We start from the raw sequence: 26,306 nt of genomic DNA, 5'->3' as shown, positions 1-26,306 counted from the left end.
TTGCATGTTTGTATGGGCATGTGTGGTAGCATAGTTGTATCTGTGATAACCAACTAGGTCTAGTTGTTTTTATTATGTTATGATGTGTATATGTATCTCTGATTGCTGATAGTCTCTAGGGTTGTTGATAACCCGCCGGACACACTGTTGGCCCACTGAGACTACATATAGTCTCTAGGGTTGCTAATAACCCGCCAGGCGTGCTGTTAGCCCACTAAGACTGATGATAGTCTCCAGGGTTGCTAATAACTCACCGGGCATGCTGTTAGCCCACTAGGATTGCTGATAGTCCCCAGGGTTGCTGATAACCCTTAGATTTTATTTGTGATGTGTTGTGTGCGGTATTTTGGGGAAACCCACTAAGATTTGTGCTTACGATTTGTGGTTTTCTTGTTTCAGGTTTTGTTATATTAACGGAGGGGCACGTCTCGATTGCATCACATCAATGGAGGAGTTTTGTACTTTATAACTTTTAATGATACTCTAATAAATGTTTTAAGATCTTACAGTTTTGATATCAATAAACACTTAAAGTTTTAATCGAAAAATTTGGGTTGAATTTTGGGGCATTACAGTTTGGTATCAGAGCCTTGGATTGAGGGATCCAGGCATACTATCGGGTGTGCTTGGACTAAAACTGAGGATTCGGTAAAATTTTCTAAAAGAAATTGATTTTCTTTGAAAGTTTTTAAAAGAAAAAGGAGTGTGATGTGTGTAATCAACCGAGCTCAAGTAAGCATTTCCCAAAATACCCATGTGTGTTATATGATTGATGTTTGATGTGAGTATATGAGAATTTCATACTAGATTAGGGCTAAGGATCTACTCAGTGTTGCATGGTAGGATGCTTGATTAGGAGAGATGCATTTGTGCCTATTGTATGAGATGGTAGTGATGCGTGCTAGTGATCAGAGATCTTCAGGATCTTCTAAAGTTGGACTGCCTATTTATGTGATGATATTAGTGCTAGATGCTAGAATGATGTGTGCTTTGTGCTTTTTAGGACTCATATTGATGTAAGTTAGCTATCACATAAATATGTTAAGTTACTTGCAGTGAGGGTTAAATAATCTTAGAGTGGTTTACTTGGCCTTATTGCAGAGCTCTTGTTTGATTCTAAATGTTGTAGGGTTGAGCCTTTTATTTTAAGGATTATCTAATCCTTTTTGGATGTAATTGTATTAGTAAAGTAGTTGGCCGACATTAGTAAGGGTCCTTCAGCAGTTAATGGCAGGGTGAGGAGGTAATCCTAGGAGAGCATAAAAAGCGATTTAGTGCGAGTGATGCACTGTTCAACAGATTTTGGTAGGGTATCATTATGAGGAAGTGACTTAGAGGATTCAGATGATTCTAAGAAAAGTAAAAATAGATGTGGAAGGTAGTATTGGGCTCGTACTACTGGATGCACAGGATCCGTACTTAAATCAAGGACAGTCCCGAAAATTCTAAGGAACTGGTTGAGGGCAAGAACATGGTTTGGCACCATGAATCAGTTGCAACATTTTAAGTATTATCAGCTTTTCGGTTATGGCTGTCTAGGAAGAAGACGGGTCGGGTGATTGTTTGGGCCTTAGTGGCCATTTCAGTTGGGGTTGAATGGTACATATCTATATGAGTAATTGATTTTAAGGTCTTAGGGGCCCTACCTGAGGTAGTGTTAATCTGAGTCTTGGAACTTAATGATGGAGCCGTTGGGATAAGCAGCTTCAGGATTGTAGTCTTGAGTTTGGGTAATTGGCCAATGGATTATGATGTCATGTAACGACCCATTTTTCACGCCCAAAAATTTCATTTTTCAAACAATACTTAGTAAAATCATTTGTAAATAAACATTGTCTAATCAGAACATTTCATAAACGTAAACCATATCTGAAAACCAAAACATGTAATCAATCAAAATGTCAGAGTGTAAATCCCAGAACAATCCCATAAATGCGGAAAATAGTGTATGCATGATGTTCCGCTACCGCGTCAGCTCCTTCCCCTTCGACGAAGAGGTACCTGAAACCGAAACTGTAAACTGTAAGCACGAAGCTTAGTGAGTTCCCCTACTGTACCACATACCATATAATCACATAACGTACATATATTGTCAGGCATATCTGGGTGACCGACCTACCCCTTCAATCATCTCGAACGGATAATGGCTAGCATATATGGGTGCTCCCCCCCCCCCTTCGGTCCTCTCGACCGGATACTGACTAGCATATCTGGGTGCTGGTCTCCCCTTCGGTCCTCTCGACCGGATACTGGGGACTATTTCACCCCCTACTACTACCACATAACACATATCACGTAATCTATCTAGCATGGCTGGGCATGACTACCCCTTCGGCCCTATCGACTGGTAATCTGGGGACTATCTCCCCTACTGTCACTAGCACATAGCATCATATCATACCAGCACATAAACATATCAGGTAGTAGCAACCTAGATGATTATCACGGAGACAATCATCTAATCATACAACTCCTACTGATGGGTCGGCATTGTGGCCGTAGACCCACCTCTACTGGGAGGTAACTCACCTCGTAGTAGCTGCTGATCTGCGTGGGAACTGTCTGTCTGCTGCTGTCGCTGCTCCGGAAATCCTCCGGCTGCAATTTCCCACCAAACACTCAATCAAACACTGCTAACTGCTCTTGGGGTAAAACGACCATTTTACCCCTGACCAAGTCAAAGTCAAAGTCAACTACCTGACTCGCCGAGTTGGCTTGCCAACTCGCCGAGTCCCTATCCTTCCCATTTGTCCTCATTCCCGACTCTACTCGTCGAGTTAGGTGATGACTCGACGAGTTCTCCTTCTAAACTGATGTTCAATGATCCTTCATCTGACTCGCCGAGTTGTATGAACAACTCGTCGAGTTCATCTTCATCCGATGAACACTCTAGTCTGTGACTCGCTGAGTTGTATGAACAACTCATTGAGTTCATCTTCATCCGATGAAAACTCTAGTCTGTGACTCGCCGAGTTGTATGAACAACTCGTCGAGTTTGTTCTTGAGGTAAGAATATTGCCTTGGACTCGCCGAGTCCCTCCATTAATGTGTTTGGATTCGGACTCACTGGGTCCACTTACAACTCACTGATCCCACTCGGCATAACTCACAAAGGGGGAAAATCGGGGACTCGCAACTCGACTCGCCGAGTCCAATGAACGACTCGCCGAGTAACATGCATGCAATTACTATATACTCAATTCTGCTTGAATCCAATGCATTCCGTTCATAGATCTGGGTTCTTAGGGTAGGTTTTACACGTAAAGTTTCCAACTTTACGTGTATTAATGCATAAAATGGGAAATAAGAGGCTTAACAAGGACTAGAAGAGTAGATCTAGGACTTATACACAAGTTAGTCTCATAAAGGCAATAGATCCGAGCTCCTAGAAGCTCTGAAATGGCACAAAGATTCTGGATCTTCTTCCTCTCCTCTTGATCTACCTTCTTCTTTTCTCCAACACTTCAAAGAATTGCACCAAAAGCACTCAAATCACTAAAAGAAGGGTTAGGGTTTCGTGAGGGGTGATCTGGACGTAATGGGGGCCGCTAAGAGGCACAAAAAGATGTTTAAATAGGGTGCAAACCCTTGAATTTAGGGTTTCATCCAGACTGGCGGACTCGCCGAGTCCGGGATATGGACTCGTCGAGTCGCCAACTTAAACGTGCTCGATATCTCGTCTCTACTCGGCGAGTCGGGCCTACAACTCGCCGAGTCCCAACTAAAAATGCAAAAATACTTAGATTAAAATACATACCAAGAACCAGGTGCTACAAATCTCCCCCATTATTTTAGACTTCGTCCTCGAAGTCTGCCGCTCGCTCCTGGAAAAGCTCGGGATAGTGTTCCCTCATCTCTTCTACCAGTTCCCAAGTCCACTCTGAACCCTTCCGCTGCCGCCATTGCAGCTTCACTAGCTCCACCCTCTTGTTCCTTAGATCCTTCGACTTTCGGTCGAGGATTTCCACTGACCTCTCAATGTAAATTAAGTTGTCGTCAACCTGAATATTTTCTAAAGGCACCACTGTTGAGTCATCCACTAGGCACTTCCGTAACTGGGAGACATGGAAGGTGTTGTGGATCTGACTGAGTTCGGCTGGCAGATCCAGCCTGTACACTACCTTACCCAACCCGGGCTACAACCCAGAACGGTCCAATGTACTTTGGGCCCAACCTGCCTTGCATCCTGAATCGAATGACGCCTCCAAGGCGACACCTTCAGGAGAACCATATCCCCGGCCTGGAACTCCAGGTCTGAACGGCGCTTGTCGGCATAACTTTTCTGACGACTCTATGCAATCTTAAGCCTGCTCTGAACCTGCTGAATCCTCTCGGTTGTCTTGAGCACCACTTTGGTGCTCCCCATGACCCTCTGGCCAACCTCACCCCAACATATCGGGGTCCTGCACCTCCTTCCGTACAACATCTCGAAGGGAGGACGGTCAATACTCGCGTGGTAGTTGTTGTTGTATGAGGACTCTGGTAGGGGAAGATAGGTATCCCAGCTACCACTGAAATCTAGCACGCATGCTCGCAACATATCCTCCAGAGTCTGGATGGTCCGCTCACTCTGACCATCTGTCTGCAGGTGAAAGGCAGTGCTAAAATGCAGACGAGTGCCCAACTCGTCATGGAACTTCTTCCAAAACCTGGAAGTAAACCATACATCTCTGTCTAAAATCACAGAAATGGGCATTCCGTGCCACGTCACCACCTCTCGGATGTAGATATCGGCCAACTTCTCGGCCGAGATACTCTCCTGGATCGGTATGAAGTGGGTGCTCTTGGTCAACCGATCCACGATGACCCATATAGAATCTACTCCTCGTGCGGTCCTGCGAAGCTTGGTGATAAAATCCATCGTGATGTCTTCCTATTTCCACAGCGGAATATCCAACGGCTGCATCTTGCCGTGTGGTCTCTGATGCTCGGCCTTGACCTTCCTGCAGGTCAAGCACCTCTCAACGTACCAAGCTACATCTCGCTTCATGCAGGGCCACCAATAGTCTAGACGAATATCTCTATACATCTTTGTCGCCCCGGGATGAATGGAAAATCGGGATTTGTACGCCTCCTCCATCAAGACCTGGCGCACGCCCCCATGATACGATACCCACACCCTACGGTGTAAAGTCAATAATCCTCGGCTATCATAATCTAAGGAGGAAACCTGACCCACTATACGCTCGCTCTTTCGATGTTCCTCCTCCATAGCCTCCTGCTGAGCCTCCCGAATCTGCTCTAATAGTGGAGTCACCACCGTCATCCTCATGCACACACCTCTGAATGGCGCTGCCTTACAACTAAGCGCATCGGCCACCACATTGGCCTTCTGTGGGTGATAAAGGATCTCGCAATCATAATCTTTCACCACGTCTAACCACCGACGTTGTCTCATGTTCAAATTCGGCTAATCCATGAGGTATCTCAAACTCTTGTGGTCCGTGTAAATGGTACACCGAACTCCATAGAGGTAATGCCGCCAAATCTTCAGGGTGAAGACCACCGCCCCCAACTCTAAATTGAGCGTCGGGTAGTTCACCTCATGAGGCTTCAGCTGCCTTGAAGCGTAGGCAATGACATGCCCTCTCTACATCAGTACCGCGCCCAACCCTGAAATGGACGCATCACAGTATACCACAAAATCCTCTACACCCTCTGGCAGGGCTAAGATTGGCGCCTCGCACAATCTCTGTCTCAGAATCTCAAACGATGTCTGCTGCTCAGGCCCCCATCGAAAGACCACAGATTTCTTCGTCAGCCGCGTCATAGGTACATCTATCTTGGAGAAATCCTGAATGAATCTCCGATAATATCCCGCTAATCCCAGGAAACTCCAAATCTCAGATGGAGACTTCGGAACCTCCCATCTCATCACGGCCTCTACCTTGGCCGGGTCCAATGAGATCCCGTTCTGGTTGACGAGATGTCCGAGGAACTGCACCTCGCACAACCCAAACTCACACTTGGAGAACTTAGCATTCAAGTTCTCCCTCCTCAGAGTCTCCAAAACTTCTCTCAGATGCTCCTCGTGCTCCTCCTACGTCTTGGAGTAAACCAAGATTTCATCAATAAACACTATCACAGACCGGTCTACCATCGGTCTACACACGCGGTTCATGAGGTCCATGAACGCGGCAGGAGCATTGGTGAGCCCGAAGGGCATCACCATAAACTCATAGTGGCCATAGCACGTCCGAAACGCGGTCTTCTGCACATCCTCTTCTCTGAACCTCATCTGATGGTAACTCGAACGCAAATCGATCTTAGAGAACCAAGATGATCCTCGTAACTGGTCAAAGATGTCATCTATCCTCGGGAGTGGGTAACGGTTCTTCACCGTTACCTTTTTCAGCTCCCGATAATCTATACACATCCGATGCGACCCGTCCTTCTTCTTCACAAACAGAATTGAGGCTCCCCAAGGTGAACTGCTCGGTCTAATGAATCCCTTATCTAATAGCTCCTGCAGCTGTGTAGACATCTCCTGCATCTCAGGAGGAGCCAACCGATACGGTGTCTTGGCTATCGGAGTCGCACTAGGGACTAGGTCGATCCTGAACTCTACCTGTTGCTCTAGAGGTATCCCAGGAAGCTCCTCTGGGAACACATCTGCGTAGTCTCGCACCACCGGAACCTCACTCACTGTCACCTTACCCGCCTCTTGGGTATCCATAACATATGCGACATATCTCGCGCAACCCTGGTAGCGCCTAGCCCTCGATGTTGAACATACTGTGGGTCCACGCTGTGGCCTCTCGCTGTGGATAACCAACTCTCCCCCACTTGGTGTCCTGATCCGCACCAGCTGATGTGTGTAATCTATCACTGTCCCATTATGGCTCAACCAATCCATGCTTATGATCACCTTGTTCCCATGCAACGGAATGGGAACTAAGTCTACCAAGTAGCGCTCCTCAAATAACCTCAGAACACAATCCCTAAACATTGCTGATGCTCGCACCGATCGATCATCGAAAATCTCTATCTCTAAAGGGAAATCCAACATGCTCGAAGGCTCGGTAAACTTCTTGCTAAGCGCAAAAGAAACAAACGATCGGGTGGCACCCAAATCAAACAACACCTGAACTAGGATACCATTCACATGGAATAATCCTAAACGCATATACACAGAGCTCATATTAATATCATAACATCATATAAATAAAACAGAGGGAAAGAATCATACCCGTCACCACATTGGGTGCGGCACGTGCCTCCTCGGTAGTCAGCTGAAATGTCCGGCTCCTCACCACCGGAGCCTCTGCCTTGCCCAGCCACCCATCAGTAATCCGCAGGGTCGCTGGAGCTGGCGCCTTCACTGGCACTGCTGCTGTTAGCTGGGGGCAGTTGGCCTTCTTGTGGCGCCTCTGGTTGCAGTGGAAACACAACAACTCCGATGTTTGTATCACAGGTGCAGGGGCGGTATAATCCCTGCTGAAGTGCCTCGTCTTGCCGCACTTATAGCAGCCTGACGATCCCAACTTGCACACTCCCTCGTGCGTCTTGCCGCATTTCCTGTAGCGGCCTCGTCCCTGTTGGCCTTTCGGCCCTGCGTTTGGTCCCTTGGGCTTCTTCCCCGTAGCCCCCATAACCTGCCCCTGCTCTGCCTTCCTCTTTCGAATGTGCTCCAGGTCGATCTCCCTTTCCCTTGGCCTGGCAATCATGTACTCCAGAGTAGGGAAAGAGGAAAAACTGACATGCTCCCGAATATCAGCTCCTAGCATGTCATGATAGCGGGTCATCCTCATATCCTCATCACCCGCGTACTGGGGCACCAATAACTCCCTCTCCCGGAACTTGGCGGTGATCTCTGCCACAGTCTACGTGGTCTGCCTCATATCCAAAAACTCCCTATCCAGTTGTTGAAGCTCTACCGCTGGCGCAAACTCTGCTCAGAACCTGGTCACGAAGTCTATCCATGTCATAGCCTCAACAATCGAGGCTCCCAATGAGTCACCAACTGAATCCCACCAGTCTCTAGCTCTGTCTCTCAAACACCCTGCTGCAAACCTCACCTTCGACCCCCCGGGGCAGAAGCTAGTCAACTGTGCAGACTCAATGTCTGAAATCCATTGTCTAGCAGCTATGGGGTCCTTCGCTCCTTAAAAATCCGGCGCACCACGACCCCTGAAGTCCTTAAAGGACAGTATGCAAGATCCCAACTGGCCAGATGCCATGTCACTCCTGAACGCCCTGAGGCGATCCTCCATCAACTCAACTATCCCTTCCTTGATCGACCCGAAGATAATAGGAGTCGACTCAAGGATGCCTCTGGTGATCTCTGACGCGATGAACTCGCGTAGCCCCTCATCTACTGGCTCGGAACCTTATCCCGAACTCGACCCCTCTCCTGAACTACCAACTGCTGGCCTCGAGTATAATACCACCATTCTGCAATACATAATAACAACCGTTAGCGATACTAATACCTCTTGAGGGATCACATCTACTACAAGTTCCCTGGTCTTATCTCAGCCTTCTCAGTTCGGGTACGGATCCTCTGCTTTCAGTAGTACGGGCCCATACTACCTTCCACATCTATCCGTAACTTCTTCAAGGACTGCCTTGACTCCACCAGATCCCCTTTTACCACTGCTGATTACTGCTATCCTCATCCTAGGCTTACCCTAGGGAAAACCTCTGATTCCACCCTATCCGGTACTCAGCTACTGAAGGCCTCCTTGCAATGCCAATTAGCCATTTCCTGACTACCATCACATGTGGTGAGGCTCAGATAATCCTTCGAGTAAAAGACTCGTCCCCACAACGGTTAGACTGAAACGAGAGCTGCGCAATAGGGCCAAATCCAACACTCTGAGATTATTCAACCCTGATCACATGTGATGTGACGTATTCACCTAATGGCTAACTCTCATTGTTCAGAGTCCCACAAAGCACAAAGCAAGCAGCATTCGAACAAAAAGGGAACAACTCTCTAGCAACTATATTCTCATAACAGGAACTACGCTAGCATACAATGCTAAGCTCATACTATCAGGCATAACCTAAACAGGCTATCCTACTGCTATCTACTCAATTCTAGCATGCAATTCTCATAAGCTGAAGCACATAAGGCATCACCCCTAGATCCTTAGTCCTATACTAGCATGTTGTTCTACTGAAACTGTTAAACGTAACATAAACTTGTATGGGTACTTTGGGGAATACTTACTTGAGCTCGGCCGGTTGCACACATCATACACTTGTTCCTTCTCAAAAATCTTTTATCTTATCTTTTAGAAAGTCATTTTCCTTGTAAAAATCTTTTAATCCCTCGATTTGAGCTCAGATACTCCCAGAGGTGTGTCCAAATCCCTCAAACCAGGGCTCTGATACCAACTTGTAACGACCCATTTTTCACGCCCAAAAATTTTATTTTTTCAAACAATACTTAGTAAAATCATTTGTAAATAATGTAACGCCTGTGTTTCCGGGCTTGCCGTTTTTAGCAATGTAATGGTCTAGGTTAACCTTTGTAACTCGTTTTGAAAGAATAAGACTATTTTATTTAAGTATTGTGTGTTTTGTGCTTAATTGCTTAATTATGTGGTTTGATTAATTAAGAATAAAAATAAGCGTCAAAATTTAAGTGTAAAATAAACTTAATATCATTGAATAATGTTGTAGTAGTTGAAACGAGGTTTCCAAATATATATAGAACGCCCAAATCTGACTTCGCATGAGGAAGTTATGATTTATCGAAGTTTCGGCTTAGCGGTATGCAGCCTGTTATACTCGATTTGAGATCGAGGGGTTTTTAGCCGAAGCAATCTAAACGAGGATCGAAGGTCTCGTTGTTGGTATCGAAGCGATAAAAAGTTAGGCGAGAACGGACGTCAAACGAAGAAGTTATGAATTTATAACGAAGTTTTTCTGTCTCGGCCTATTAAAAATAAATAATAAAAATAAAGTTAAAATTAGCCGACGAAGTCTAAACGAAAGTTGTAGAGCGTAGTCTCACCTTCGCGTGGATATAAAGAACGTCGAAAACGGAGTTTGTATGAAGAAGATATGAATTTCCGAAGCATGACGACCCTCGCAGCAAGTGGCTTCGGATGACGAACGCCATGACGATTTCGGACCTGTACCCTCCGCGTACAGGCGTACGCCCCGCGTACTCCGAGGCTCCAGCCTCCTATAAATAGGATCTGAGGGCAGCCGAGTTCTTTTGCTATTTTCTCTCTTCTCTCTCCCGTTTTGCATCGATTTGCGTGCCAGAAATACCCCGAAGCCCCGGTTTTATTCTCGAGCCTCGAGGCAAGTCCCGAGATCCCGAAGATCCTGAGAAGTGCGGTTCCCGAGCCGAAGCTCTGCCCGCGAGAAGTTCAATTTTTGAAGAGATCTTCCAGATCTGCTGAGGATTACTACTTCTGCAAGTCGTAGTGCTGTCTGATCATCTTCTGATCAAGTTAGTGTATACTACCTTTCATAAACACGATAATGATACAAGTATGGTTTGAGTGTATTAAGTATATTGTTGTTTATATGTGTGAATGTGTATTCACTTTCTTCTAACTCATAGATATGATTTATTCTCTATGAGATATGTGTTATGTGTGTGTGTGTGCCTCATCTGTTATGTGAAATATGTGTTGATTAAAGCATGCTATACAGGTTTTTAAACTATGTATAAAATGTATATTTTTATCTACTAATATGTTGGGTAGAACATGGGTAGATAGTTGGTGTGTAATAAACAGATGAGAGGCCTCGTTGTTGTTTGATTTAGTCATCTAGCAGAGTTTAGATGACGACCACATACTTTTCTAGATAGTCTTGTGGAAACATTAGCAGGTTCGCCACCTGTAGGTGTTAATGAACTTGGGTGTTCATTCGCTGTACTCCATCCCCCTCATGGTTGCCTTATTTGACTTATATTGCTGAGGTACCCCCGAAGCATGTGTTGTCGCCCCGATGAAATATTCTTAGACTAGGTCCCTTATGTTAGTTGTCTTAGGGACATAAAGTGAGAATAACGTGAATGGGTAATTGGGTTATTGTTGGTTGGTGAAAATTAAATATGATTATTTATTGTGGGTTGAAAACCTTATATGCTCACCAGGCTCCCAAGCCTGACCCACTCAGTTTTATTTGTATTACAGGAAGTGGCGCAAGGGCATAAGATGGATGAACCATCAGTTGTTTTGTTTACAAGTCTGTATATGTATATATTTGTTGAATGACTTGTAATGTTATCGTTTATGCTTCTTGGTCTGTATCGGAACATGACACCCCGAGTTTTGATTATAATGAAAATACATTTCTTTTATGAAATGCTTTGTTAAACATTGTTTTATCATGTTTTGTTTTTGGGAACAAATTCCGCAACTCTTTCAAATCAAAAGGATTTACTCTGAAAATATTTTAAAAGCATAAATGAAAATCGGTCTTTTCTGACCGAGATTTTGGGGATGTCACAGTTGGTATCAGAGCATTAGTTTAAGCGAACTAGGAATTTGTAGGATTTCTAGACTTAAACTTAGAATGCTAAGTGAAATTTTGAGATGTGTGTCTGTTTTGTTTTAGACACGAGCACTAGTTTATTTTAGGAAAGTTGCCTAAAATGCTTTATCTGCTAAATGTTATATGTTGCCATATATGATATTATTTGTTCAGATCTATGGTCTGTTGCCGACCTGATCTAGAAACCTTATGTGTGTAGGATTCTAAGCGTACGTCTACGATATTAGAACTAGCATGTAAACGTTTCGGAGTGATAAGGATGATTTGAATATCCATCATGTTTGAGGATCTAATTTCACCTTATTCGGTGTGTAGATCAAAATGGTGAGAACAAGAAGTGGAGTTGGAAATGCTGACGAAAACAGGAATCAACCACGAGTGATTGAACAAATACCTGTCGTAGTAGCAGCACCTGAGCCAATAACCATGGTTGGTGTGCAAATGATGATTCAGACGATGTTGGATCGTCAGATGGATGAAACTAGACGGTTGCTTCAACAGAATCGTGAAGAACTGTCAATTCGTGTGGAAGAGCCTGAATTAAATGAAGGGCACTCGGAAGGTGGAAACTTCAGTGGGTCTGTTGGTCAAGCCAACCCACCGATAGTTAGGCAACACAACCATGATGGAAGGAATGATGGAATGGGATGAAAGTACAAGGACTTTCTAACTTGCAAACCATCGACCTTCAATGGAAAGGAGGACCCGATTGGGGTTATGGATTGGATCTCCGAAATGGAATTGGCCTTTATGACTTGTGGCTGCAGAGGCAAGTTGCAGACTATCTATGCAGTGCGTCAGTTCTGAGGTGGAGCCGTACGTTGGTGGAACACTCTAGGGAAGACGTTAAGCCCTAATGAGCCACTGCAATTGTCATGGGCAGAGTTCTTCGTGCAGTTCAAGCACAAGTTCTGCTCGGCCCAAAATTTGTTGGAGTTGGAGAACAAGTTTTTGGCATTGACGAAAGGAAGCATGTCAGTTGATTAATACACCAATAACTTCACCGATAAGATGGAGTTTGCTTTGCGCATCGTTCCAGATGAGCTGAAAAAGGTGGATCGGTATGCGAAGGGACTCCCATGGGAGTATGAGGTGCCAGTACGTCAGGCACATACTCTAGAGGCAGCTATCTGGGCTGCCAAGTCTGTTGAGAACATGGTTAAGGGGAGAACCACCGTCAAGGTTGAGATTGGTGAGAAAAGAAAGTTTGTGGGAACATCTGGTTCCGGTAAGCAAGGCAAATTTTCGAAATATGATTCGAAAAAGTTTGGAGGAAAGGGAGGCGAAGCGAAGTGGTGTGATAAGTGTAAGAAAAAGCACTTTGGGAAATGTAGCAAGGATGTAACCTGCTACAAGTGTGGAAAGGTTGGACATTTTGCCAATGAATGTCCGAAAAACAAAAGGATGTGTTTTGGTTGTAATGAAGAGGGGCATATTTTGAAAGACTGTCCGAAGAAGAAGGAGGCAGCTAGGCCCAACATTCCACCAAAGCCGAAGGCGAGAGCCTTCCAGATGACACTTGAGGCTGCGAAAGATGAAGCTGATGTCACTTCAGGTACCTTTCTCGTAAACGAATTACTTGCTCAAATTTTGTTTGATTTTGGAGCCAACTACTCCTTTATTTCGCATGAGTTTGGTAGAAAGGTAGCTTTGCCTGTTGATAAACTAGATAATGCTTTATTAGTCGAAATACCTAGTGGCAAGTTTGTACCTGTTAGCCATCGTATGAAAAACATTTTAATCGACCTTAATGGGAATAAGTTTCACGAGGAATTATTGCCTATCGATCTTAATGGTTTCGACATCGTGTTGGGAATGGATTGGCTTAGCGCCAATGATGCCGAAATTTTATGCAAGAAGAAGATAGTTAAAGTAAACCCGCCTGGGAAAGATTCGTTTATGGTGTATGGGGACAAACGGCGAGTGAATTCTGGAATCATTTCCCTAATGAAAGCCAGAAAGTGTTTGACCAAGGGATGTACATCATATTTAGCATTCGTGATTGATGCTAAGAAAGAAAAGAAGGTGATGCAGAGTATTCCAGTGGTGTGTGAGTATCCGGAAGTATTTCCCGAAGATCTTCCTGGATTACCACCTGATAGACAAGTGGAGTTCAGAATAGACTTGTTATCAGGAACCATGCCAATAGCAAAAGCACCTTATCGATTAGCAGCGACGGAGATGAAGGAGCTGATGATGCATCTTCAGGAGTTATTGGACAAAGGTTTCATTAGACCTAGTTCATCGCTCTGGGGAGCTCCGGTGTTATTTGTGAAGAAGAAAGATGGAAGTATGAGAATGTGCATCGATTACAGAGAGCTGAACAAGGCAACAATAAAGAATAGATATCCGTTGCCAAGGATTGATGACCTATTTGATCAATTGCAAGGTTCGAGCTATTTCTCGAAGATCGATCTAAGGTCAGGATATCATCAGCTCAAAGTAAGAGAGCAAGATATCGAGAAGACTGCATTCAGAACTACATATGGACACTACGAGTTCTTGGTTATGTCGTTTGGACTAACCAATGCTCCGGCAGCATTCATGGATTTAATGAATAGGGTTTGTAATCCTTTCCTTGATAAATCCGTGATAGTGTTCATAGACGACATTCTGATTTACTCGAAAAGCCAGGAGGAACATGGCAGACACTTGCGAGAAATGTTTGAAGTTTTGAAGAAGGAGAAGCTGTATGCAAAGTTCTCCAAATGTGATTTTTGGATTCGTGAAGTCCAATTCTTGGGTCACGTGGTCAACCAAGAAGGGATAATGGTTGATCCAGCGAAGATCGAAGCTGTGATGAAGTGGGAACAACCGAAAAGTCCCACGGAGATTCGAAGCTTTTTAGGATTAGCCGGATATTACCGCAGGTTTATCCAAGGCTTTTCTTTGATTGCTACTCCATTAACAGCTTTGACCCACAAAGGAGCTACTTATGCTTGGAGTGACAAGCATAAAGAAGCATTCGAGAAGCTAAAGAAGAAGCTATGCGAGGCACCGATACTTTCTCTACCCAATGGAGTTGAAGACTTCGCCATTTATAGCGATGCGTCTGGGGTTGGATTGGGTTGTGTTTTGACCCAAAGAGAAAAGGTGATAGCATATGCGTCTCGACAGCTGAAAGAGCACGAAAAGAATTACCCGACTCATGATTTGGAGTTGGCAGCGGTAGTTTTCGCTCTGAAAATGTGGAGGCATTACCTCTATGGCACGAAGTGCAAACTTTTCACTGATCATAAGAGTCTCCAATACCTCTTTAATCAGAAAGAATTGAATATGAGGCAACGACGCTGGCTAGAATTACTTAAAGACTACGACTGCGAGATACTTTACCACCCCGGTAAAGCTAATGTTGTTGCTGATGCTCTCAGTCGGAAAGTCAATCTTGAAAGGAAGAGGCCAAGAGCGTTGAGAATTGAAGTTGTCTCGACCATTGTGGAGAGTATAAAGAAAGCTCAAGAGGAAGCTTCTGAGAAAAATGACCGAAAGGAGGAACGTTTGGGTAAAACGTTGGTGTTTGGTACTAACGGTTATGGACTGAAGGTATTCCAAGATCGTATTTAGGTACCAAAGTCAGGAGGAATTAGGGATCTTCTGATGGAAGAAGCTCACGAAACCATGTACTCAATTCATCCAGGTAGCACTAAAATGTATAGGGACCTGAAACCCTACTACTGGTGGCCGACGATGAAGCTTGATGTTGCAAAGTATGTGGCTGAGTGTGTGACTTGTGCGAGAGTAAAGACACAACATTAGAAACCGTACGGGAGTTTAGAACCATTGCCTGTGCCTATGGGTAAGTGGGAAGACATTGCTATGGATTTTGTCACTAAACTGCCCAGAACAAAGAATGGTCACGACATGATTTGGGTGGTCGTTGATCGATTCACTAAGAGTGCGCATTTCATAGCAGCCAAGGAGAAATGGTCTATGGAAAAACTTGCAACTTCTTACGTGAAGGAAATTGTGAGGCTTCACGGTGTTCCGTTAACGATTGTATCGGATCGTGATAGCCGTTTCACCTCTAGGTTTTGGAAAAGTCTACAAGAGGAAATGGGTACCAATTTATGTTTAAGCACAGCTTACCATCCGCAGACTGATGGTCAGAGTGAAAGAACGATACAAACACTTGAAGATATGCTGAGAGCATGTACCTTGGAATTCCTAGGTAATTGGGATGAACATTTACCTTTGGTAGAATTTTCCTATAATAATAGTTTCCACTCGAGCATTAAGATGACACCTTATCAAGCTTTGTATGGGCATAAGTGTCGTACGCCGTCTTGTTGGCTTGAGGCTGGGGAAAAGCAGTTTATGGGACCGGAGATGGTTCATCAAACTGCTGAAAAGTTGAAAATAATTAAGGAAAGAATGTTAGCAGCTCAAGATCGTCAAAAGAGCTATGCTGACAAGAAGCGAAGACCGATGACTTTTGAGGTTGGAGATTCGGTTTTGCTTAAAGTCTCGCCGTGGAAGGGACTTATAAGATTTGGTAAAAGGGGAAAGTTGAGTCCAAGGTTTATTGGACCGTTTAAAGTTCTTCAGAGGGTTGGGAACCAAGCTTACAAGCTCGAATTACCCGAAGAACTGAATGGAATTCACAACACTTTTCATGTGTGTTATTTGAGGAAGTTCACGGGACAAGTTCCCAATATAATTCCAATTTTTGAATTGAGAATTGATGAGAACAAAAGGTTGATTGAAGAACCAGAAGCAATTGTTGACCGAAAGACTAAGAAGTTGCGACGCAAAATGGTTGGGTTAGTGCTTGTCCGATGGAAACACACGAATGGGCCGAAACGAGGTTTCCAAATATATATAGAACGCCCAAATCTGACTTCGCATGAGGAAGTTATGATTTATCGAAGTTTCGGCTTAGCGGTATGCAGCCTGTTATACTCGATTTGAGATCGAGGGGTTTTTAGCCGAAGCAATCTAAACGAGGATCGAAGGTCTCGTTGTTGGTATCGAAGCGATAAAAAGTTAGGCGAGAACGGACGTCAAACGAAGAAGTTATGAATTTATAACGAAGTTTTTCTGTCTCGGCCTATTAAAAATAAATAATAAAAATAAAGTTAAAATTAGCTGACGGAGTCTAAACGAAAGTTGTAGAGCGTAGTCTCACCTTCGCGTGGATATAAAGAACGTCGAAAACGGAGTTTGTATGAAGAAGATATGAATTTCCGAAGCATGATGACCCTCGCAGCAAGTGGCTTCGGATGACGAACGCCATGACGATTTCGGACCTGTACGCCTCGCGTACAGGCGTACGCCCCGCGTACTCCGAGGCTCCAGCCTCCTATAAATAGGATCCGAGGGCAGCCGAGTTCTTTTGCTATTTTCTCTCTTCTCTCTCCCGTTTTGCATCGATTTGCGTGCCAGAAATACCCCGAAGCCCCGGTTTTATTCTCGAGCCCCGAGGCAAGTCCCGAGATCCTGAAGATCCCGAGAAGTGCGGTTCCCGAGCCGAAGCTCTGCCCGCGAGAAGTTCGATTTTTGAAGAGATCTTCCAGATCTGCTGAGGATTACTACTTCTGCAAATCGTAGTGCTGTCTGATCATCTTCTGATCAAGTGAATGTATACTTGTTGGATTAGTGTCTAAGTCCATAACGATTTTGGTATGTACTTGACCCGATGGTGCATGGTCCTTTTGGGTTGCCTTCACCAAAGCAACTTGATTGGAGAAATAAATAGAGAGAGAGGTTATTATGATTTATTAATATGTTATAAGAATAATATATTAAAGGAGAAATCATATTTGTTTAATTAATATTGGTCAATAATTAATTAAGAATTAATTTTGTGATCAAGTGTAATTAATTAAACTAGAGGGGCTGAATTGTAATTATGTGATAGTTACAAAATAAGGTAAGGATTATCTTAAGTATAGGGTGAACGTATTTAAGGAGATAATGCCTTAGAATTCGACTAGGTTAAGGGTTTTTAAGCCTTATCTTATGGTTGCTTGGTGGGCAAGCAACTAGATAAGGATAAGGACTAAAACCCTAATCTTTACACCTATATAAACCCCCTAAGGCTCATGAATTCGTCTAAGCCTTCCCAAGAAGTCCTAAGGATGAATTCCTACCTCTCTCCTCTCTCCTTATACCTTCTCCATTTGCTCTTGGTGTTTGTAAGCCATTAGAGGAGTGACACTTATGACTCTAAGCCTTCCAAAGTCAATTCAAGGAGGAATTGGGATTGTTATTACTACATAACAATCAAGGTAATATCTTAAACCTAATTATATGTTAATATCGATTTCCATATGCTAGAATTAGGTTTTATAGTCTTGGATTCAAAGCATGTACAATAGAGAAACCTAGATCCAAGTATTAGGGTTTGTATGAGCACATAGGATGTCTTATGACCAAAACCCATCAGTGGTATCAGAGCCTTGATTGGTTTCTATTGTATTGATGCTTGATATGTTTGAAAAAATCGATTTTTGGTGTTCTGCTTGATGGACTCGACGAGTCCCACTGTGGACTCGGCGAGTTGCCCCTACTCGGCGAGTTCCAGAGGGTGACTCGGCGAGTCGGTGCGTCAGACAGAGGTATATTCGGGATTTCTTGCTGTTTTTGATTATGGATGGTTACCTTATCATGTTAGCTCAATATTAATACGATTATATGATATATTTGACTATATTTTTGATCTAATTGAAGATATTTATCAATTAATAAGATAATTGTTTCCTTATGTGATAATTGTTTAAATTATTTTGATTAAATTGATAAATTGTTTTGCAAGAAATCATTAAATAAATCAAATATGGATAATTATGTGATTAAATATTAATTTGAATTATTTGTTATTTGATCCTTGTTGTTATGAAAAGTTTTATATTTTGCCCTTAAGGTTTTATAGTTTAAATTTGAACTCAAAAGTTTTGTTGTTTTGAAATTTAAATAGTTGAAACCCTAATGTTTTGGAAAAGGTTTCAAAACTTGCCCTCAAGTTTTGGAATTTAAATTTTGATTAAATGGTTTAATTTTGATGTATATTTAAATTCTAAACCCTAATGTGTTGAAATGTTTCAAAACTTGCCCTCAAGTTTTGGAATTTAAAAGTTGATTAAAAGTTTAATTAGGAATGTTAAATTCTAAAACTCTAGTATAGTTTTGAAAAAGTTCAAATCACACCCTTATGGTTTTATTAATTAATTATATGTATAATTAAAGGAAGATTAATAAATCCATAAAAGTTTAGGTTTATAATTTAATTGAATTAAAAGTATAATTGTTAAATTAGACCACCTAGTATTTTGAAAGTATAAAATACACCCTATACTATATATAACATTAAAAGTCTAACATTATATATATATATATGTATGAGTAAAAGTCAGTCTTACTGTTAGTAGGCCTCATTCACAAAGCTGGTCTATAAGGGGTGTTTAAGGAAATTGCCTATAAAATGGCGATTGAATGGGTATCCACTCTTACCCACCGCACTCTTGACTAGTGGAGGGTCGTTAGCCGAACGGGTAGGATAGGACGAAACCTTCCATTATAAGTATAATGAAGTATAAAGGTAACTAAATGTTTTCATAAAATTCCCAATCTTAGTTACTTAGGCAAAAGTGAATTGATGCAATTCCATGAAATTACACTTTGTGCCCTTGCGAAGACGTTAGTGGAGCGTGTGTGGTTTACCGGCACACTAAATGGGTCTAAGCAAAGGTAGCAAAGGGTGACTCAATGTTTGTCATAGTTCGGTGGAGCGTGTGTGGTTTACCGGCACATCGAATAGATGACTGTAACATGTGAGGGCACCATGTAAGTTTGCATGGTTATTCACACCCACTTTGTGATCTTCAGCATCCCAGTCACAAACAAGAGGGGCATATCGAGATTTAAACATTCCATTGAAAGTTCAATGAATCTCAAAGGATCTAGGAGTTTTCATAGATTTAAAACTTAAATTTCTTTTTCGTTTTTCGTGGAGGAAATTAGTGAATCATCATTCACTTACCTTCAAATATTCTGCAATTAGGGTTACGGAATCCCTCTCCCGAGTTGTAGAATATTGTGTTGGGTCCTAGCCTTAGTACCTCATTTGGGTGATTTACTAAGGACTCAATCAATCAACTAACTTGAATTCGTTTTCTCCCGTTTTGTAGATGTCAAAGTTCGACAACTATGGTCTTCCCAAATCCCGTGGAACAAGCTTTCCACATGAAGATGATATTCCACGATTCGATTGAGGAACAAGAAATCATGCTTCACTTCCTCCACCTCCTCCAATTATTCTCCCTAACCCACAAGTTCAAAGGCTTGAAAAGTTCAAGATCACTCAAGCCCTTTTGGCAAGTAAACATAAAGAAGGAAAGTCGGTGTGTGCACACGTCCTGGGGATGAAGTCACACATTGATAGGTTAAGAATGTTGGGATCCGTTGTCTGTGAAGAGATGGTTGTTGATTGGGTTCTTCAGTCACTTCCTAACTAATATGGTGAGTTCATAAGAGAGTACTATATGATGAACTATAACGTGAACCTTATAGATCTCACCTATATGCTTATTGCTGCTGAACCAGCAATGGTTTGGCGCAATAGAAAAGCAAAGTCGATCAGTGAATCTACCTTCAAGAACTCTATGGATATAGACAATGGCAACAAAAGACATGCTATGATCGAAAAGTTTGATCATAAGAGAAAGGCAATGTCTGAAGTAGTTCCATGTCATGTTCCAAAAAGGTCAATTTGCTTTTATTGCCAAGAGAAGGGGCATTGGAAACGAAGCTGCCCCATTTACCTAAAAGATCTAAGAGATGGGAGAGTCGAAACGTATGGCTCTAATTTAGGTAAAATCCATTAACTAACTCTTTTAAGCTTCATTCTAGATTCTGAATACATAATGTGATAAGATTGCAATTGATGTTTTGTAGGATCGAAGAAAAGAAAGGAAGCTTAAGGGAAGAAGTGAGCAGAATCTAACCATGAAGGAATGGATTTCGATCGTATTTCTCGAAGATTAGATTCTTGAGCTACTACTTAGAGTTAGAATTAGTTTGCTAAGAAAGATGTATTAGCATAGTTTTTCAATGAATTGCATTGTAAGGACAAAAAAATTTCCGCAATAAAATAAATTTTGATTTTATATTATTTATTTATCCTTGCAATGGCGTATATGAAAAATTGATGTTGAATGTTTCTATTATTAGCAATAATGGATTTGGTTCTTATTATGTTATTTATGGAAAGACAAGAATTTACCAAATAAGGAGAGTTTCTCATCGCCCAAGTTTCAATTGGACAAAAATTTGGAATCATGCAACTTGGTTGCACGATGAATGAGAAATTTCATATTTGGAAATTAGACTAATTCATTGACAAAGTGTCAAGTGAAGGACTAGGAGATCGAGCACACAAAGTTGCGTGTTGATCAAGTCCACCATAAGAGTAACAAAGATATTCGTCATGATTCACTAAAGGTTTAGTAAATATGATTATACTTATAAGATTAAGTGTAATTCTGAATTGATTGAAAAGGTTTAAATCAATAGCAGAACGAATAAGAAGAATCAAGAAGGCAGAAAGATACAAGTTTCTCCATTCTAAGAAGAAGGGAGAGTAGCTTTTATGATTTATGATAGGTCTTAATGATTAAGAACCATATCTCAATTGATCCTCTAAGTGAGTCTTAGTACAATTGTATGTTTAAGAAGAGGAATCAAGGATTGAAGAAATGGTTAAATCAAGAAGTCAATCATACTTCGTTCCAATAACAAGTCTTAAAGTTAAGATTGTGACATTGAGTGAAAAGTATTAAGAAGGTTTGTAACATTCATCAAATTTGGAAAGTTGTGATGTCTTGGATAAGACAAAGACCAATTAGGACCAATTTATGAAGAGTTTTGATAAAAGCTACACTAACACTTGAATATTTGTTTGTCAAGAAATGTTTTGACAAGAGAATCTTATATGTCAAAGAGTCAGTGGGAGTCTTAATGGTCTTGAAAAGTTTCAAGAACAAATCAAATAAACCTTATCAATCATCACTAGCACATGAGTTGAGGTTTACAACCTATCGTGTTGACATTATTTTGTTTCTGTGTTATTCCAATTGAGTTAATTATGCATGAGAGTTCTATGAGTTCTCATTTTGAACGCATAAAAGGCAAAGCACCTTAATCAATGAAAGGTATAGGAAAAGGTGAGCTGCTTAACTACTTGGAAGACATGGTGGGCAGCTATGCTACCATAAGGCAAGAAATAGAGATTAAGAAAGTTCGATCCATATGAGTTTGAATTTGTCGTAAACTTTGGTTTTGACAAATTCACATGGATAGGAACAAATACACCGTTTAAATCTAAGTGTCATAAGATTTCCTCCTTCATGAAAATGATTGTGAGGAAATGCTTTCACTAAGAAAGATTTTAAGAAGATAGTGATTGTAACATTGCATTCTCGAATTCGATTATGGTTATGGTATCCCTTTCCATAATTTGAATTGTGAGGTTTGGCAACTGTTTACACACACATATGAACTATCTAAGGCAAAGGTGTAAAAGTTCAAAAAGCCTTGATAAAAGGTTATCAAAGCATTAAGTATTAGAAACATGGACTTAAGAAATTCAATAAGTATTATTTTTCTGAAAAGTTAAGATGTTTATGAATACATGTCGAAGCTAGTGGGAGGATAAGTGTTATGTTTATAATAATCATCATGATAGTGGGAGCATAAAAGTTATGATTGTATGATTATTAAGGCACGTATTGCAAGTTGGCAATATTAATTATAGAAAACAAGAGTCATTCTTTGCAAAGTTGTAAGGAAGGAATAGTTGTTTTGCTATAATTAAGGGAGAGAATATTATGCTTCATTTCAAATCTAAAGGATTAGGTTGAGAAATGTGAATAAATTTAGTCAAGGGTACATAGTGTGTTCTTAAAATTTCAATTATGATTATGGAATTCCTCTTCACAATTCGAATTTTGAGAACATAGCAAATAAAACATTATGCGTCGTGTCCCATACGCTTCGGATATAGGATCAATTGCAAATGCTTTAATGTTTGACCATTCTAAAATTTTCCAAATGTCTAGCGCATTTAGAGGGAAAAAGGACTAGAATCGGTTTTGACTAAAATAATTAAACAACTATCAAAGGACAATCCAAAGTTCGACGAGGATTGGTCGCTTGTGAGTAGTTGGAAGCATGGTATTGGATGGACCATATCGACATTATTATGAATAGAAAAGATTCTATTAAGAATGAGTTGTCATATGGAAATTATGGAAATGTTTCCATACCGGATGGACCATATTGACATCATTACGAATAGATAAGATTCTATTAAGAATGAGTTGTCATTTGGAAAATATGGAAGCGTGTCCATATTGGGAATTGAATATTGAAAATCTATGTCTAGATTAGAAACTTTTATGCAAAAGGATGTTCAAAGGAATGTACTTTGAGTGAGAGACATCATATCTAAGGAATTGTCTTGTAACAATCTCCGATAGAGGACTTTGTAATATCATTGGCAATAGTCTTTGTGACTTTGGTGCAGTGACATTACGAAAGGATAGTTGCATAGAATGTTAGAATCTAGCATATTCTATAAGTAACAAGAATTTGATATTCTTTAACTTATGAAAAACGGATTTGGAGTTGTGAAATGAGAAGGATTGGAAATGTGTTCAATGTGATTTATTTCACAAAGTAAGAACCATAGGTAAACATTGTGTGCATGCTAAGAAGCATGGGACAAGTGTTGTAATTCAAGTAAGAAGTTGATTAACCGAAACGAAAAATAATGAGTAATCGATATGGTGATAAATAAAAGGTGTTTTATTTATGCTCAAAGGTTTGAGGCCATATATTGGATTAGTATTATTCTTGTGTTTCACATTTGCATGTTTTGACTTCCAGAATAATTGAGTTTATTAAGAATAATCGAATTATTCAAACGGGCCACAGTCGTTCATATGTTGGAAGTAGATATGAATGAAGATTGTCGTGAATTGGTGTGTGGATTGTCTAAAGAGCATTAGACATAAGCAAATGTTTGCTGCAACATTCATGAGTGCTTGAGCATTGGATTAAACCCACGCTCACTTGGATCACTCCATGAATTGTATCACGAGTGATTGGTGAGACGATAACATCCTATATTCTTGAAACCGAGATGTGTGAGTTGTATCTTGCGAATCGGTTGCACATTGATAATATGTAAACGCACTAGTAACTTGGTGTTATAAAACATATTGTTGTGTGTGATTTGGTTAGTGAGTGCAAGCAAGCATTGTATCAAAGTTTATCCGTTCCTTTTATCCAAAGTAGGATAAAAGCGATATCTTTGGGCCCCTCGATGGTTTAGTGATGACAAACGTAAATGTTCGGCCGGGCTAGGGCTAATTTGATTTGTTCAATTAGTCTGTCGTCATAAATCAGAAATCGAGAAGTAGTACAAAGAGAATGATTTGAAACCATGTCTCATATGATATCTAGAATGGAGGAATATATGATCCCTTATCTAAGGACACGCGTATTTGATATGATCAGAGTTGACAGCGGCTTTGGAAAGCTACGATTGCAGGTCGGGATCCGAAGTCATACGCAGAATAGTTGTTAGACTTATCCAAGTGGGAGACTGTTGGATTAGTGTCTAAGTCCATAACTATTTTGGTATGTACTTGACCCGATGGTGCATGGTCCTTTTGGGTTGCCTTCACCAAAGCAACTTGATTGGAGAAATAAATAGAGAGAGAGTTTATTATGATTTATTAATATGTTATAAGAATAATATATTAAAGGAGAAATCATATTTGTTTAATTAATATTGGTCAATAATTAATTAATAATTAATTTTGTGATCAAGTGTAATTAATTAAACTAGAGGGGCTGAATTGTAATTATGTGATAGTTACAAAATAAGGTAAGGATTATCTTAAGTATAGGGTGAACGAATTTAAGGAGATAATGCCTTAGAATTCAACTAGGATAAGGGTTTCTAAGCCTTATCTTATGGTTGCTTGGTGGGCAAGCAACTAGATAAGGATAAGGATTAAAACCCTAATCTTTACACCTATATAAACCCCCTAAGGCTCATGAATTTGTCTAAACCTTCCCAAGAAGTCCTAAGGACGAATTCCTACCTCTCTCCTCTCTCCTTATACCTTCTCCATTTGCTCTTGGTGTTTGTAAGCCATTAGAGGAGTGACACTTATGACTCTAAGCCTTCCAAAGTCAATTCAAGGAGGAATTGGGATTGTTATTACTACATAACAATCAAGGTAATATCTTAAACCTAATTATATGTTAATATCGATTTCCATATGCTAGAATTAGGGTTTATAGTCTTGGATTCAAAGCATGTACAATAGAGAAACCTAGATCCAAGCATTAGGGTTTGTATGAGCACATAGGATGTCTTATGACCAAAACCCATCAATACTACCTTTCATAAGCACGATAATGATACAAGTATGGTTTGAGTGTATTAAGTATATTGTTGTTTATATGTGTGAATGTGTATTCACTTTCTTCTAACTCATAGATATGATTTATTCTCTATGAGATATGTGTTATGTATGTGTGTGCCTCATCTGTTATGTGAAATATGTGTTGATTAAAGCATGCTATACAGGTTTTTAAACTATGTATAAAATGTATATTTTTATCTACTAATATGTTGGGTAGAACATGGGTAGATAGTTGGTGTGTAATAAACAGATGAGAGGCCTCGTTGTTGTTTGATTTAGTCATCTAGCGGAGTTTAGATGACGACCACATACTTTTCTAGATAGTCTTGTGGAAACATTAGCAGGTTCGCCACCTGTAGGTGTTAATGAACTTGGGTGTTCATTCGCTGTACTCCATCCCCCTCATGGTTGCCTTATTTGACTTATATTGCTGAGGTACCCCCGAAGCATGTGTTGTCGCCCCGATGAAATATTCTTAGACTAGGTCCCTTATGTTAGTTGTCTTAGGGACATAAAGTGAGAATAACGTGAATGGGTAATTGGGTTATTGTTGGTTGGTGAAAATTAAATATGATTATTTATTGTGGGTTGAAAACCCTATATGCTCACCAGGCTCCCAAGCCTGACCCACTCAGTTTTATTTGTATTACAGGAAGTGGCGCAAGGGCATAAGATGGATGAACCATCAGTTGTTTTGTTTACAAGTCTGTATATGTATATATTTGTTGAATGACTTGTAATGTTATCGTTTATGCTTCTTGGTCTGTATCGGAACATGACACCCCGAGTTTTGATTATAATGAAAATACATTTCTTTTATGAAATTCTTTGGTAAACATTGTTTTATCATGTTTTGTTTTGGGTAAAAAATTCCGCAACTCTTTCAAATCATAAGGACTTACTCTGAAAATATTTTAAAAGCATAAATGAAAATCGGTCTTTTCTGGCCGAGATTTTGGGGATGTCACAAATAAACACTGTCTAATTAGAACATTTCATAAACGTAAACCATATCTGAAAACCAAAACATGTAATCAATCAAAATGTCAGAGTGTAAATGCCAGAACAATCCCATAAATGCGGAAAACAGTGTGTGCATGATGTGCCGCTACCGTGCCAGCTCCTTCCCCTTCGGCGAAGAGGTACCTAAAACCAAAACTGTAAACTGTAAGCACGAAGCTTAGTGAGTTCCTCCACTGTACCACATACCATATAATCACATAACGTACATATATTGTCAGGCATATATGGGTGCCCGACCTACCCCTTCGGTCCTCTCGACCGGATAATGGCTAGCATATCTGGGTGCTGGCCCCCCCTTCAGTCCTCTCGACCGGATACTGACTAGGATAACTGGGTGTTGGTCTCCCCTTCGGTCCTCTCGACCGGATACTGGGGACTATT

The sequence above is a fragment of the Lactuca serriola genome, chromosome 4 (assembly GCF_051521515.1).
Source record: "Lactuca serriola cultivar US96UC23 chromosome 4, Lser_US96UC23_V15, whole genome shotgun sequence".
In the NCBI taxonomy this organism is placed as follows: domain Eukaryota; kingdom Viridiplantae; phylum Streptophyta; class Magnoliopsida; order Asterales; family Asteraceae; genus Lactuca; species Lactuca serriola.
Note: the sequence above shows the minus strand (reverse complement) of the source record.